Source organism: Octopus bimaculoides, chromosome 4, assembly GCF_001194135.2.
Source record: "Octopus bimaculoides isolate UCB-OBI-ISO-001 chromosome 4, ASM119413v2, whole genome shotgun sequence".
NCBI classification, from domain to species: Eukaryota; Metazoa; Mollusca; class Cephalopoda; order Octopoda; family Octopodidae; genus Octopus; species Octopus bimaculoides.
The window spans coordinates 24,191,107-24,205,180 of NC_068984.1; the positions used below are offsets into that span (position 1 = coordinate 24,191,107).

Genomic DNA, 14,074 nt, shown 5'->3' on the forward strand with positions numbered 1-14,074 from the left:
AACAACAAACAAGATGAGGACAAATATCCGTCAAATGTAAATAATGCAAAGGACAAAATAATAAAAATTATAAACCAAGTATACTAGTTTCAAAGAGGAAGTAAAACTGAGTCATATTTAGTGCTGAAAGCTTAAACTTTGGTTCTTGGCATTTGATTTTTCCAAAGTATCAACTTTCAAAATACTGAAAATTATAATTGTTATTGTCGTTGTTGTTTGGCTCCAAATCAGCCCTCACTGAGGAAACATATGATCAAAACTATCCCATGATTCTTCTACCTCTGTCCCCTTTTCATCAACTTTCATTTGAATCCTCAAATAAACCTGAATCCAGTCATCATTCCATCTTCTCTGCCCCACTATTTCTGGGAGGGTTGTGGGTAGGACTGCGGAGTTGAAGCAAAAAACTATGACTCCAACTCCTCTATTATTAGCACCTCTGACTCTGACTCCTCTTTATGTAATTAAGTGATTGTGGTCTACATATCTCATAAAGCATATGCATATGCTTGTATTTCGAGTAGGCTTATATGTTATAACTGGTTTATATTAAAGAACAAAGATATTGTGAATTGGAGTCAGAGTCGATATAGTTTTACATACTCTGACTCCAGCTACCCTTAATAGTTTCCGACTCTGACTCCATGACTCCAATTCCATAGCCCTGGTTGTGAGAGTAGAGTTCTCAGGTATTTCTTCTACAGGGTCAGTCCTATCAGAGGTAACCTTTGTTACATTTTCCAGCTGTATTTTTAAGTGTGACCAATGGAAACTATGCATATTATCCAACCATCTCATCCTTGGTCTACCCTTTGGTCACCAACCAGTTGATTCATCTTGAAGAATCAGTCTTGTGAGTTAAAGGTATAAAGAGATATAAAGAAGAGAGAAAAGAAATGAGACTGCTTGACAGCCATGCCTTTCTCAAGAGCATTATTAATGGCACAGTGAAGTGAAATGGCTGCAACTACGAATGAAGGTTAGGTCATAGTAATTGCATTGTGGGTAAATTACTTGGTTTAGTAGAATATTATAACTTGTATTTGATGATGCCTTTTTTATGCCAGTCTCTCTCTTCCTTTCTTTCTCTATTTCTCTTTTCTAAATATCCCCCCTCCTCTCTCACATTCTATCTATCTTTCACTTAGCCTGCTATTACATATAGTTTCTCTTGCTTTGCTTGTTATACAGATTTTTCCATACCATTTTCCTTTTCTCACATTTTATTACATTGATCAGTTCCCTTTCTCCCTCTGTCTCCATCTCTCTCTCTCTCTCTCTCTCTCTCTCTCTGATACACTCAGTATATTTTGTCTTTTTTAATTCTTTCCTTTCCCATGTTCTCTCAACTCTGTTCCATTCTCTCAACTCTCCAACCAGCCTTTACTTGTTTCCTGTTCACCACACTCTTTCAAACTTTCTGAAAGAGCCCTGTGTCATCATGATAGAGAACTAATTATGCTCGCTACAGTTATAGCTGTTATTTTAATTGTTGTTGTTATTATTGTTGAAACTTTTACTGTTCATGGTGAAAGCTATTGTTGTAGTGGAGGATACCGTTTTATATGCATGTGTATATACATACACATACATATGTATGAGTATATATATATATATATATATATACAAACACACACATCTAGTGCACTAATTATCAATAAACCACAGATTCAATACCACATTTGGTATAACAAAAGAACAGTAAAAAAAAAAAGAAGAAAATTAATGGTACAATTCTACATAATCAAAAAAGGAAAAAGTACAGTGTAGTTTGAGGGATGAAAAGAAAAAGAAAAAATAACAAACAAAACAAAGATAAAAGAACAATGAAATAACAATCCAAATGCTCATAAAAGATATAAAGGCTTACTAGAAACCTGAATATGAATATAACACATTTGTTACATTGAGCCTACTTTGAAGGTAAGATATCAAACACTATATCTTTACCTGGCTAAACTTCTGTAAAGGCAGTCAATTGATAATATTGATTTTCTAATTAGGAGGTCAAATTTTGTAGAGAAACAGTATTCCATTTAGCCATTGGCAATCCACTGCTGGATGAAAGCCTCAAAATGCTGTTGACGGTTGGTTTATCTAAGCTGGTTGTAGGTCCAGCTATCAGTACCTAGGCAGAATTTGAAATCAGAATGTATAAAAGCATCTCAGCTGACATCTTCAAATCCATTGCTCCAAACTGGCACTTTAATTATCACTCATGAAATAATGACAGGCAAAGTTGACTATTACAGGATTTGAATTCAGGTCACAGAGAGCTTGAATGAATATCACATTGCATTCCATCAACTACTCTGATGATTCTGCCAACGTGCCTATTCTGATAACAATGTATAAATTACAGTGTCAATTAAAATGATAGAACTATATCATATTTAAAGAAAATGTGGGCTCACCTACATGGTTACTTTACCTGCTAGAAATAGCAACTAAATCTCCTTGAAATTACACCCTACAGTTTGACAAAGGAGAGACAGATTAGATAATGTAATTCCTTATGAACAAAGCCTGACAGAAGAGCAGGATGGTCATGACTGAAACAAGATGGAGCTTTGGTCATAGGTCTACTCAGCCATAAGTGAGCTGGGGTTCAACGTCAATAACTGGTATGTATCACATTCACCACTCCTCTTCCACTACAAGAATAAAAGACAGAGTCAACCTTGGTGGAATTATACTCAGGATATGAAAGAGCAAAGCTGAATACTGAGATGGATATGACTCTAGTACTCAACTGTTTTGACCTAATTATCTTTTACACATGGATGATATCAATAAAGGTCAAAGAGTAAGTTGAAGGACATAAGATTAAATATCTGAACTACAGTATCTATTTTCAAAAGTTTTGTGATCAACTCTAGGTGCAGATGTGGCTGAGTGGTAAGAAACTTGCTTCCAAACCACATGGTTCTGGGTTCAGTCCCACGGGGTGGAAACTTGGGAGAGTGTCTCCTACTATAGCCTCAGACCAACCAAAGCCTTGTGAGTGGATTCAATTGATGGAAACTGAAAAAAGAGGTGGCGAGCTGGTAGAAATGTTAGTACGCCGGGCGAAATGCTTAGCGGTATTTCGTCTGCCGCTACGTTCTGAGTTCAAATTCCGCCGAGGTCAACTTTGCCTTTCATCCTTTCGGGGGTCGATAAATTAAGTACCAGTTACGCACTGAGGCCGATGTAATCGACTTAATTCCTTGTTTGTCCCCTCTATGTTTAGCCCCTTGTGGGCAGTAAAGAAATAGGAAACTGAAAAAAGCCCATCATATATATATATGTACATATGTGTGTGTGTGTCTTTGTTACCCACCACTACTTGACAACTGATGTTGGTGTGTTTATGTCCCTTTAACTTAGCAGTTCAGCAAAAGGAATTGATAGAATAAGTACCAGGCTTAAAAAAAAAAATGAAAATATGTATTGGGTTCAATTCATTTGTCTAAAAATCCTTCAAGGCACTGCCCCAGCATGGTCACAGTCTAATGATTGAAACAAGAAAAAGATAAAAGATAAAAAGAACATCCTCCTTTTTTTAGTTTTTGTTTTGTCTTATCCTTTAAAACAGTTAATAAAAGAACCATCAGTGGTAATAAAATATATTGAAATTTCAATAAAAATCAACTATTCATGCTCATATACAAACATTAGCTTTGTCAAATAAAATAATATAACATATTTCATAGTATAATATGATGCTACAGAATTTAGAAGATATCACTCAAAAGTGATGCAAATATAATCAAATACTAAATACTTGCCTTAGCTGTCATGACCGCTTTATCTTCTTCCAAAGCATAAGGCAACAAGGAACATATCCAATGTGTAATTACTTCATTTTAAGAAAGTATAGTGTGATTAAATGGAGATTTGGTTGCTATGTCTAGCCGGTTCAGTGACTGCTTAGAGCAGTCACAGGCAAACTGCGACCAGCAGGTCTTTCTGAATAGTATGCCTAAATGAGAAATTACCTTAAATTATTTTTGGTAGAACAACTCATCTAATGAGGAACCATGTTTCCTGAGACCCACTTCTTGAAAAAGGTTGCCTATGTCTGGCTTAGAGGTTCTCACATTGGCACATTATCACAGATAATTAGTTCTGTTGGTTTCAAACAAAGAGATAAATAGGGATTTTGACAGTCCTTATTTTCTCAAGAGCACTAACAAAATAACTCAGGAGCAATAGTTTCAACGTGGGATCAAATACTGTCATAGCATAATACAATAGAACAACATGAAACTCTAGCAACCACAATTCAATATAATCTTTTAACAACAAAAACTTATTAAGACCAACAAAAACTTGTTAAGTAAGCACCACCAGCGATACTGTCTAAACAATGAAAAATATTCCAAAGACTAAACAGAAATTGATCCTTAAGTTGTTTGATTTGCTTATCTCTCTGCCATTTCCATCCGGTATCTCTTTCTCCCTCTGTCCCCACTCACTCTCTATCTATCAATCTCTCTTCCTAGCAGTCTTTCTTCTTCTCCTGCAATTAAAATGTATCTTCCATAAATGTTAATATTGGTGTTATATCAAGAAGACAAGAATGTAAGGTTTCTTCCAATAACAACACTCTAATTTATGATCCATGGCAGCAGACAATATCTCATCATTTGCAACAAAGATAAGCTTTCTAAAATGAAAGATAAGCAAATAAAAGAAAATGGAAACCCTGTTATGATAAACATGCATTAAGAGCATATTTAGAAGCCCAGTTATAGCCAACCAGACTCAAGTTTAAATAATGTGAAACAATAACTTATCTGTCCATTATTATCTCATCTCCACCAACCCAACACTACCGTATTTCAGCTGAGAAACTGATAAAGAAGGTAGCAGCGAGGAATTTATAAAGAAATTACATTTACGCTTTTAATGATTAATTACCAAAGGTAAATATAAACCAGTGAACCAAGATTTTGAATGTGCTTAATTTTGTTTCATTTCAATATTTTCTGCATTTTGTTATTCATCATCTTTTTGTTGTAGATGATGATGATGATGATGAGGAGGAGGAGGTGGAGGAGGAGGATGACGACGACATCAAAGACAACATTGGTAGCTGTAATGATGGTGATGGTGCTGGTGGTAATGGTGTTGACAATGATAATGATGGCAGTGATGGTGTTGGCGATGATGATGGTGGTGGTGATGAAGCTGATGCTAATAATGATGTTGCTCATTTTGTTATTGCTACTGTAACAATGAAGAAACTGAAAATACCAAGCAGGATTCAAAAGCCTAATCAAGCTTAGTGTTGTTGTCATCACTGTCTTACCCAATAACATTAATATTACCACCATCATCATTCCTTGTCATCACCAATGTCACCGCCTACATCATACAGCCTAGGTATATTGCAAGATTGCTTTTCCAACTTAAATTCTGCTTTTTTCCCTCAATTCTTCACATCCTTCATTAGTTTGCCTGTCAGGCCCAATTCCCAATGTCTTCCGTCATTTACCACAATATTTCTAAGTTTTCCCCCATCTCTCTGCACTAATTGCTGTTAACCATTAGCCTGATGCACTATCTATAAAAAAAATCCATACTCTACCATTCAGTACTTGATGTCTACACTTCACAAACATGAATTCAAATACAGCTCAAACTGTAAAACCATGCTATATCTACTTCATAACTAAGCAAATGTATTTTACTTTTTCTTTTTGTTTGTTAATATTAAATCTAGACAAAGTAAGATTGATGCAGATGGCCAAGAAAGTAACAAAGCAAATTAGTGTTTTACTCTACTTGATACCCTACTGATTTGAGTTGCAATCCTACCAAGGTCAAATTAGCTTTTCATTCCTTCATGGGCCAACGAAATAACTATCAGTAATGAGGTCAGTTCAACTGGTTATATAACACTATATAAAAACTAGGCTATATGTTGAGTCAAAAAGGCAAAATCAATATCTATGGTGAGACAAATTTGATGCCTTGCTTCAAGTTCGAATTCTGAAACTGTCCACTTACATTTCATCCTTCTGTGAGTCAATAATATAACAACAGGAAGCTATCGAATGACTAGGAACAACCCCATATATGTTGTTTCAAAACTACTAGCAGACAAACCATACTTTTAACTATGGTATTCACAGATGAATTTTTATGGGGTGCTGTGTGGCAGTTTGGACATAGCCTTTCTTCTGCTCAGTCTATTTTTGTATGCCTGCTCTGTACTTACTGCTGGTGGTACATCCCAGCCAGTGAGACTATTGATGTTTCAACTATTTCTGTATGTATATGATTGTAGTAGTGACATAAGATTTTGTATAAGTATTTTAGACTTTGGAGATAGTTGTTTTTGTATGGCATAGATTGTGGAAGTTGAAGCTTCCTGTAACAACAAAGCATGTCTTTTACAGGTCTAGGTGGTCTTTTCCTTTATTGTACTTTCACTTCATTTTCATAGCTGGTCTATGTGTGTGACCCATTGTAATGTGAAGTGTGCTGTTTTGTGTTCTTTGTTATATATTTTTTGTGGAGATCAAAGGCCTAGTCAGGGATATTACAATCCATGATGGAGTTAAAGGGTTGTTTGTATACCAGAGTTTTTCTTTCTGCTGGCCAAATGTAGTAACTGAGAATGTTCTAAGTATGCTTATACATTAATTAGTTTCTTTGCTGTTTCCAGCATGCCCTATGAATGTTGTAGAGAAATTGTATGTAACTCCTAATATTTCTGTTTTATATCACTGTGGTATGTTTATGTTAATGATGGTGTTGTGTGGTTGTATTTGAGGTATTCTGATGTCATTTGTCAGAAGGAAGACAGTGTATTTGATGGGGTGAGTGACACTAGAATGTTGTTGTGAAGTCAAGTTCTTAAGTGTCTGATGAGGAAGTGGAGTAATTGTGAGGTTGTGTCTTGAGAATAGTGGGAGGTTGTGAGTGTGATATCATTTGTGTGTGAAGCTGTATGAATATGCATATAGGAATAGTTGAAATTTACAAAAAATCAAAAGATGAAGACAGGTGTATGAACACCAAGCAGGTGTATTAGTTTGATGCTCAGGAAAGTGAGAAAGTCTTTTACGTTTCAAGCCTATGCTCTTCAACATACAGGTATAACTTGAAAAGAGTGGGTAGGAGAAGAGACCTTTGTGGTACTCTATTTGAGAGATTGCAAAAGTTGGAAGTGCTGTTCTTGTACATAACATGGTTTGGCAACCTGAAAGATAGTTTGCCAACCAGAATTTTGTGTTGTTTCTTAAGGAAGTGTTAAACATTCGGTGTATAAATGAGCGGCCAAGAATGGAATCAATAACTTTGCTGATGTTGATGGTAGTTAGAATGGTGTGCGATAGGAATTTTCATTGTTACTGATGCTATCATGTATCCTTTGTGTTAGGGTCATGAGTTGTGTGGTAGTAGAATGTATTGGTCTGAATCTGTGTTGTGATTTGGAAAGAAGAATGTGGCAGTTAGTAATGTCAAAGGTGAGTCTTTCTAAAATTGTTGAGGGTCTATGTGGTTCTATTATATTTGGATTTTAGTTGATTTTTCAAATTACTATGATTCTAGGGTGTTTGGTTGTATTGCAATAAGTGGTTGTCAATAACTGATGAATGCATGCGATTCCTTCAGGCTTTAGGTATCTTACATAAATGTTTGATTTTGTAAGACTCTGAAGCTTTTGAGGTTTTAGATTTCCAAATAACTTTGTTGTTGTCTGATGAAAGGAAATAATCAAAATCATGGTCTATTTCATCATCATCATCATCATTTAACGTCCGCTTTCCATGCTAGCATGGGTTGGACGATTTGGCTGAGGACTGGTGAAACCAGATGGCTACACCAGGCTCCAATCTGATTTGGCAGAGTTTCTACAGCTGGATGTCCTTCCTAACGCCAACCACTCAGAGAGTGTAGTGGGTGCTTTTACGTGTCACCCGTACGAAGGCCAGTCAGGCGGTACTGACAACGGCCACGCTCAAAATGTGTATTTTTCATCTTATGTTCTTGCTGTCTTCATGTCCTTTTTGGTGGCTAATTTTCACAAACTATTATTACGGGCATTTGCTTGATGTTGGTAGGTAGTTGTGTTGTAGTTTATATTGAATAAAATCATTGACCACATTTTTGGGGTAGTTTATTCTTTTGTCATTTCTTCATTTAGCTGTTTAGTAGTGTTTACTGTTGTTGTGAGTATGCTTGGTGTATTGTGTTTGGGGTTGTCCCTTAGGACAGAAATAAATAATCAAACAGATAAATATAAGACAAATAGATTCAGTTCAGTGCATGATAAATTGCTTGGGGTATTCTGATTAGATGCCTTTTCTACCCTCAACCCTTTACTGATTGTTCTATCATTTAACCTTGCATGATAAAGAACCCCTTCTGCTCTGCATCAGTGTTGATTGAGACTGGCTCTTGTCATAGATGGCTGACTTTCACTGCAGCTAAATAAGCCATACTCATTCTAGTTCAGTATTCGAAACTAAAGGAAGTGAGAGCAAATGATAGTAAGGTAAATCATGCAGAAGTTTGCCAATAAAAGGGGACATTATCAATACATGGTATGCTGCAAAATGGCAATGGGGAGGAGATGAAAGAAAGTATCTCAATGATCAACCAATAACAGTGTCTTTCAACGGTTACTAGAAGTAGCAGCTGAATCTCTCTCACATCAATCTTAATTGCTTGAAAAGTGGAAGGATACATCACATAATATGATCTGACATGCACACAGATGGAAAGAAAGACAAGATGGTCACAGCTTGAAAGCTTTTCACTATAGATCTGCTCAATCAGTGTTGATTTCAGACCAAACAACAACCATAACAACAATCTACTAAGTTATCAATTGAAAATCAAAATATCACAGAAATATGATGAAATACAACAAAGATATAAAAAAATCTATAAAAAACTGGAAGCTTAGAAGCAAATGACATTTTGACAGAGGCATTACTAGACATGTATGTATTAATACATATTAATGAGAGAATTATGTAAAAGACTTCTTACCCAAATGAAAGCCAATTTTAAAATGGTTGGTTAGAAGATTATGATTCACCTATTCTGACTCAAAAGTTCTCAAAGACTTTACACAATTAATACAGGAAGTTATAAATTAAAATTAAAGAAGTAAATCATTACAATCAGTCGTAGCATTAAATAAAATATGAAGAAATTATATCCTACGAAACTGAACGAAGCAATAAATATACAAAAGTTGTAGTGGAATTTCTGGTGGGCTGCAAAAATTTTTTTTAGACATGATGCAATGTTTAGAAGTTGACACAATAAGGGATGAAATGAAGTCTATAAACTACCCAGATGTCCTAGCTAGAGGTAGCAGCTAGGTAACATGATGAGAGCGTGATGCTATTTCTAAGTTTGTTTTGCAATGACAAAGTTTTAAGCTCAATTTCAACATGTGGGACCTTGGACAAATATCTTCTAAAGTAGACTTGGGTTGACCCAAGTCTTATGAGTGAAACTGAATACACAGTCCACTTTCAGTGGACTGTATTTCTAATCAAAAGGGCCAGGCCTGGTCCATGATGATTCTCTCTGAGGATTATGTTAAAGAAACAAGTAGATACTCAGCCATTTACCTTATAATACAAAGAGCAGGTAGATTTATTGCTCAAACAATTCAAAAACTCATCAGTCATGGTCCCGCTCATTTCTACTCACATTGTACCTTGATGGTGTATCCTAACTCCTCTTTACCACTATTTTTATCTCTTCCCAGATCCACCCAATCAATCTCGCCACCATCTCTTCTAACTAAAATCTGAGTAGTCATGTAGCGCCTCTACAGCAAGAAACCTGTTCTATTCTGGTTCTTTTTCCTCGTAATTTATTCCTCTCTATTCCTTATCTTCTAATATAAAGTTGCCTCCTTGGAAACTTAACGGATGCTAATGGCATGAATAAAAGTTCCAAATACCTGCTATAAAGTGGTAGATGTTAGCAAGAGCATCCAACTGTAGAAGCCTTGCCAAAGCAAACACTGGAGTACAATGTAGTCCTTGAACACATCAAATCCTGTCAAACTGTCCAATCCATGCCAGCATGGAACATTGATGTTAAATGATGATGATGATGATCATCATCATTACAACTGACACAATCTACTGATATTAAAAGGTTCCCCTTCTTGTAAAAAAGATAGAATGTTTGAAGCATACATAATAGGTGTGATACTGCATAGTAATAAGACATTGACACATGAAGAACCAATAAAGTATCATCAACATGATCAGTTGGCCTGCTAGAAATAGAAAATCTCCCTCAAATCGTATCCTACTGTTTAAAAAGGGACACATTGAATAATGTGGACTTTTGTGCACCATACTGGAGAAAAAGATGGGACGGTCGCAGCTGAAATGCTTTAGGCTATGGATTGGCTTTATTAGATCTGACTTGGAGCTTAAGAGCAACATAGGCACAAAATCTGGATGACTTGAATAGATGTTTCATTGTTTTTGAGATAGTTAGAGAGAGTAGGGTAAGAGCCCATAGTCTTTGGAAACTCTCAGACTGGTGATATTGCAACAGTTGATATTCAGTTTTAAATTTGGCAAGGAAACATTACACTTTACTCTTTTACTTGTTTCAGTCATTTGACTATGGCCATGCTGGAGCACCACCTTTAGTCGAGCAAATCGACCCCAGGACTTATTCTTTGGAAGCCCAGTACTTATTCTATCGGTCTCTTTTGCTGAACCACTAAGTTATGGGGGACGTAAACACACCAGCATCAGTTGTCAAGCAATGTTGGGGGGGGGGGGGAAACACAGACACATAAACATACACACACACATATATATATATATATATATACACATATACGATGGGCTTCTTTCAGTTTCCGTCTACCAAATCCACTCACAAGGCTTTGGTTGGCCCGAGGCTATAGTAGAAGACACTTGCCCAAGGTGCCACGCACCTTGAATGAACCCGGAACCATGTGGTTCGTAAGCAAGCTACTTACCACACAGTCACTCCTGCGAAACAGATGAAAAAGACTATAGTTCTGGAATAAACTTTGCCCAAGTATTTCCTAAAGGGTTTACTAAATGAGAGACAATATTGATAGCGGAAGGATAAAAGATAAAAGAATCTGATGAGCTTAGATGAGGGTAGTGTACAGAGAAGCAAGAATCACTGTAGTAAAAAGAAAAGCAAAGACAAGATACAGCACATTGCTGAGCTATTGAAGGTTTACCAATCAGTCAGATGGCCTTATGGGTATGGGGAGTCAACCAAGAACATTTATGGGCAGTAGTAGCTCTCTACAGATAGTCTATCACTAGTTATATATTTGTCTTATAAAAGAAGTCAGCAACTATTCAGAGCTTTAATAGTTTCTAATTCTGCTGAGAACATCTGGCTTTCCAGTCACAGCTTTGATTATATTATAGATATACAGTTACAATGAAATATCATAAAAGATTGTAGTGCTAGCATTTTTAGGTTTTTTTTTAAGGTTTTAGTTGTAAATTGTTCATAAATAGATAAGTAAATGGCTGTGTTTTTGGTGTTTTGAAAGAAATCAGTCTGATATGTTCTCACTGTAGAGGTTTTTTTAAAACTTTTTTTCAAGTCTTTCTTCGTGGAAGCAGTGCATGTCTGGGGTAACGTATTTGTGTTTTCATTACTTTAAGGTTTTAGTCAAAGAAGAAAAGGCAGCCTCAGTGACTGCTTTCAGGGCATCTGAGAATAATCAAAAGAAAGGAAGTCATCTTCAGACCAGAGACCTGGCCAAGTAGATTTCCAACGACCAGTTGTAGATGTTAAATGAATGTCATATATGGAAAGTTATTGAGAAGTGAAGGTTGAATAATTTGCATAGGAGTGTGCGTGTGCGTGCGTGTGTGTGTGTGTGATTAGAAGTAAGAGTAAGTGTTGTTTATCTTCAGGTAATTACCGAGTTCACCTTTGGTTGAAGGAACTCCAACCTTGAACAATCTTGTCTTTCATTCAGACACAGTGTATCTAGAACTACACTATCCAATGTGACCTTTTGAAACAGATTGTAATTTGTGATTTGAGATAGATTTGACTATCATTTCTACAGGTCTGGATGATCAAGTAGAAGATTCTTAATTTAAGCAGGTCATTTATGTAGAAAAGAAAGTGTGTGTAGGCATATCTAAACAATGAAGTGTATCAGAAAAAGATTACACTGACATATTCATCAATGAAGACATCTAACATGAAACATCCATTTCAAGAAATGGAATCTATGCGAAGCTGATAAGCAGGAAACTTTGCGAGGAAGTTCTAAAATTTGGCTGGTGTCAAGGGCAAGAAACCATAGGAGTTCACACCTAACGAGGGAAAGAGACTCAAATGACAAAGGTAATAACGATTTATGACAATAAGACAGTGTCATATGTTTCTGTTAGATGGGATGAGACAGTGACAAATGATCAAGACCTTTGGCAATATGCTGTGCTTGAGAAGAAAACCCATCATGCCAAGTGAAATCGTAGTCGTGGAAGATACTGGTGTCACACAAACTGGCACCCATGCCAGTGACATGTAAAAGCACCCACTACACTACACTGAGTGGTTGGTGTTAGGAAAGGCACCCAGCTGAAGAAAACATGCCAAATCAGACTAGAGTCTGGTGCAGCCCCTCAGCTTATCAGTCCTGGTCAAACCATCCAACCAATGCCAGCATGGACAACGGATGCTAAATGATGATGACGATGATGAAAAGTGGGAGAGTTTAGGAAGGATAGAGAGCATCCTGATAGAATGAATAGAATTTGAAAAAATTTGTTTCATTGAACTGAAGTGATGAGGTGAACAACCAGGAAAATGATGATATCCTGTTGTGTTTGTCCAGAGTATTTGATCATATCCTGTTGTGTTTGTCCAGAGTGAGAATGGAAGCAAATTGGGAAGAAAATATGATGGTTTTATGAGCAACGGTGTAGAGAAAGAAGTTTAACATTCGTTGGCTATGCAATATTAACTTGAGCACAAGTGAGATGTTAGTGTTGCTATAAAAGATGACTGCTGTGATATGGTGACATTGTCATCATCTTATTCAACTAATATTTGTATGGCAAATGATTTTTATTATGAAAAGCTACAGAAATGATGGAGATTTAATGGATATTTTTAAGATTAAGGCTTTGCAGACAATATAGTATTCATGACCAACAGCATCAAACATAAGAGACCACAGACCACAGAAAAAATAGAACAAAAACAAAGAGAAGAAAACAAACTTTATGAATTCCAGAAAGTATGAATTTTTTGCACATTAACTAAGTAGGCCAGTTCACCTACCTACCTTAGATGCTACTCAAAAGGAGGCAATGTTGAACATAATGTAAATAGTACCATGCCTTCAAAAGACTAGAGAGAATGTGATCAACATTTGCACAAATTTGCACATCTTCATTTTTAATGTCATTGCTCCTGCTAAATATGCTGGTGAAAACTAGTAAAGTACCAAGGAAGTAGAGACATTTAGAATCATTTTATAAACAAAATACTTCAGAAGAATTTTAGACTAAGAACAAATTTAAAGGCAAGAAATAACAGATTTGTCTGCATAACTCACAGAATTAACCATTGTTTGGAACAAATTTAAGTACACAAGTTATGTTTGAGAAGAGAGGAAGAAATCATAATAAAACAATCCTTTAAGTAAGAAACATACAGAAAAAGAAGGAAGGAAGGAAGGAAGGTGATAAAAGTAGAGTATGTACTGAACACTCCTACAGGAAGTTAAAAAAGGGGGTGGGGAACCGTCTTGATCCAAAATAGAACTGGCTTAAAATACAAAGTGGACAGTGTGACCCTTTATATAGCCCATCAAATATCGTTGGAAGGATATGAGATGAGATAAAATAGTCAGACAGATAAACACTGGAATATGTTTTCTTTTCATTCATTTTTTTTTAACATACATAACTTGACATGTGCTTCCATTATAACAACGTACACAAACAATCACACATACAATGTAGGTGTGTATCAGTACATCAGTACATGCAATCGCCTTACACAAAATACTTATTATTTCCTACATGCGTTACTTCATATATATATATATATATATATATATATATAT

The 14,074-nt window shown here is 36.0% G+C and overlaps 1 protein-coding gene across 9 annotated transcripts in view; it reads right to left on the bottom strand.

The window, feature by feature from the left end:
• The window catches only part of LOC106883075 (uncharacterized), a 322,884-nt gene that overhangs the window by 42,167 nt on the left and 266,643 nt on the right, over window positions 1-14,074 (bottom strand). The window contains exon 2 of one of the 9 annotated variants that reach the window (XM_052966958.1): window positions 3,771-3,964. The exons of the other annotated variants lie outside the window; for them this stretch is intronic. The gene's annotated coding sequence lies outside the window, so the exon portion shown is untranslated. The remainder of the gene's footprint in view (window positions 1-3,770; window positions 3,965-14,074) is intronic. 9 annotated transcript variants of the gene reach the window in all.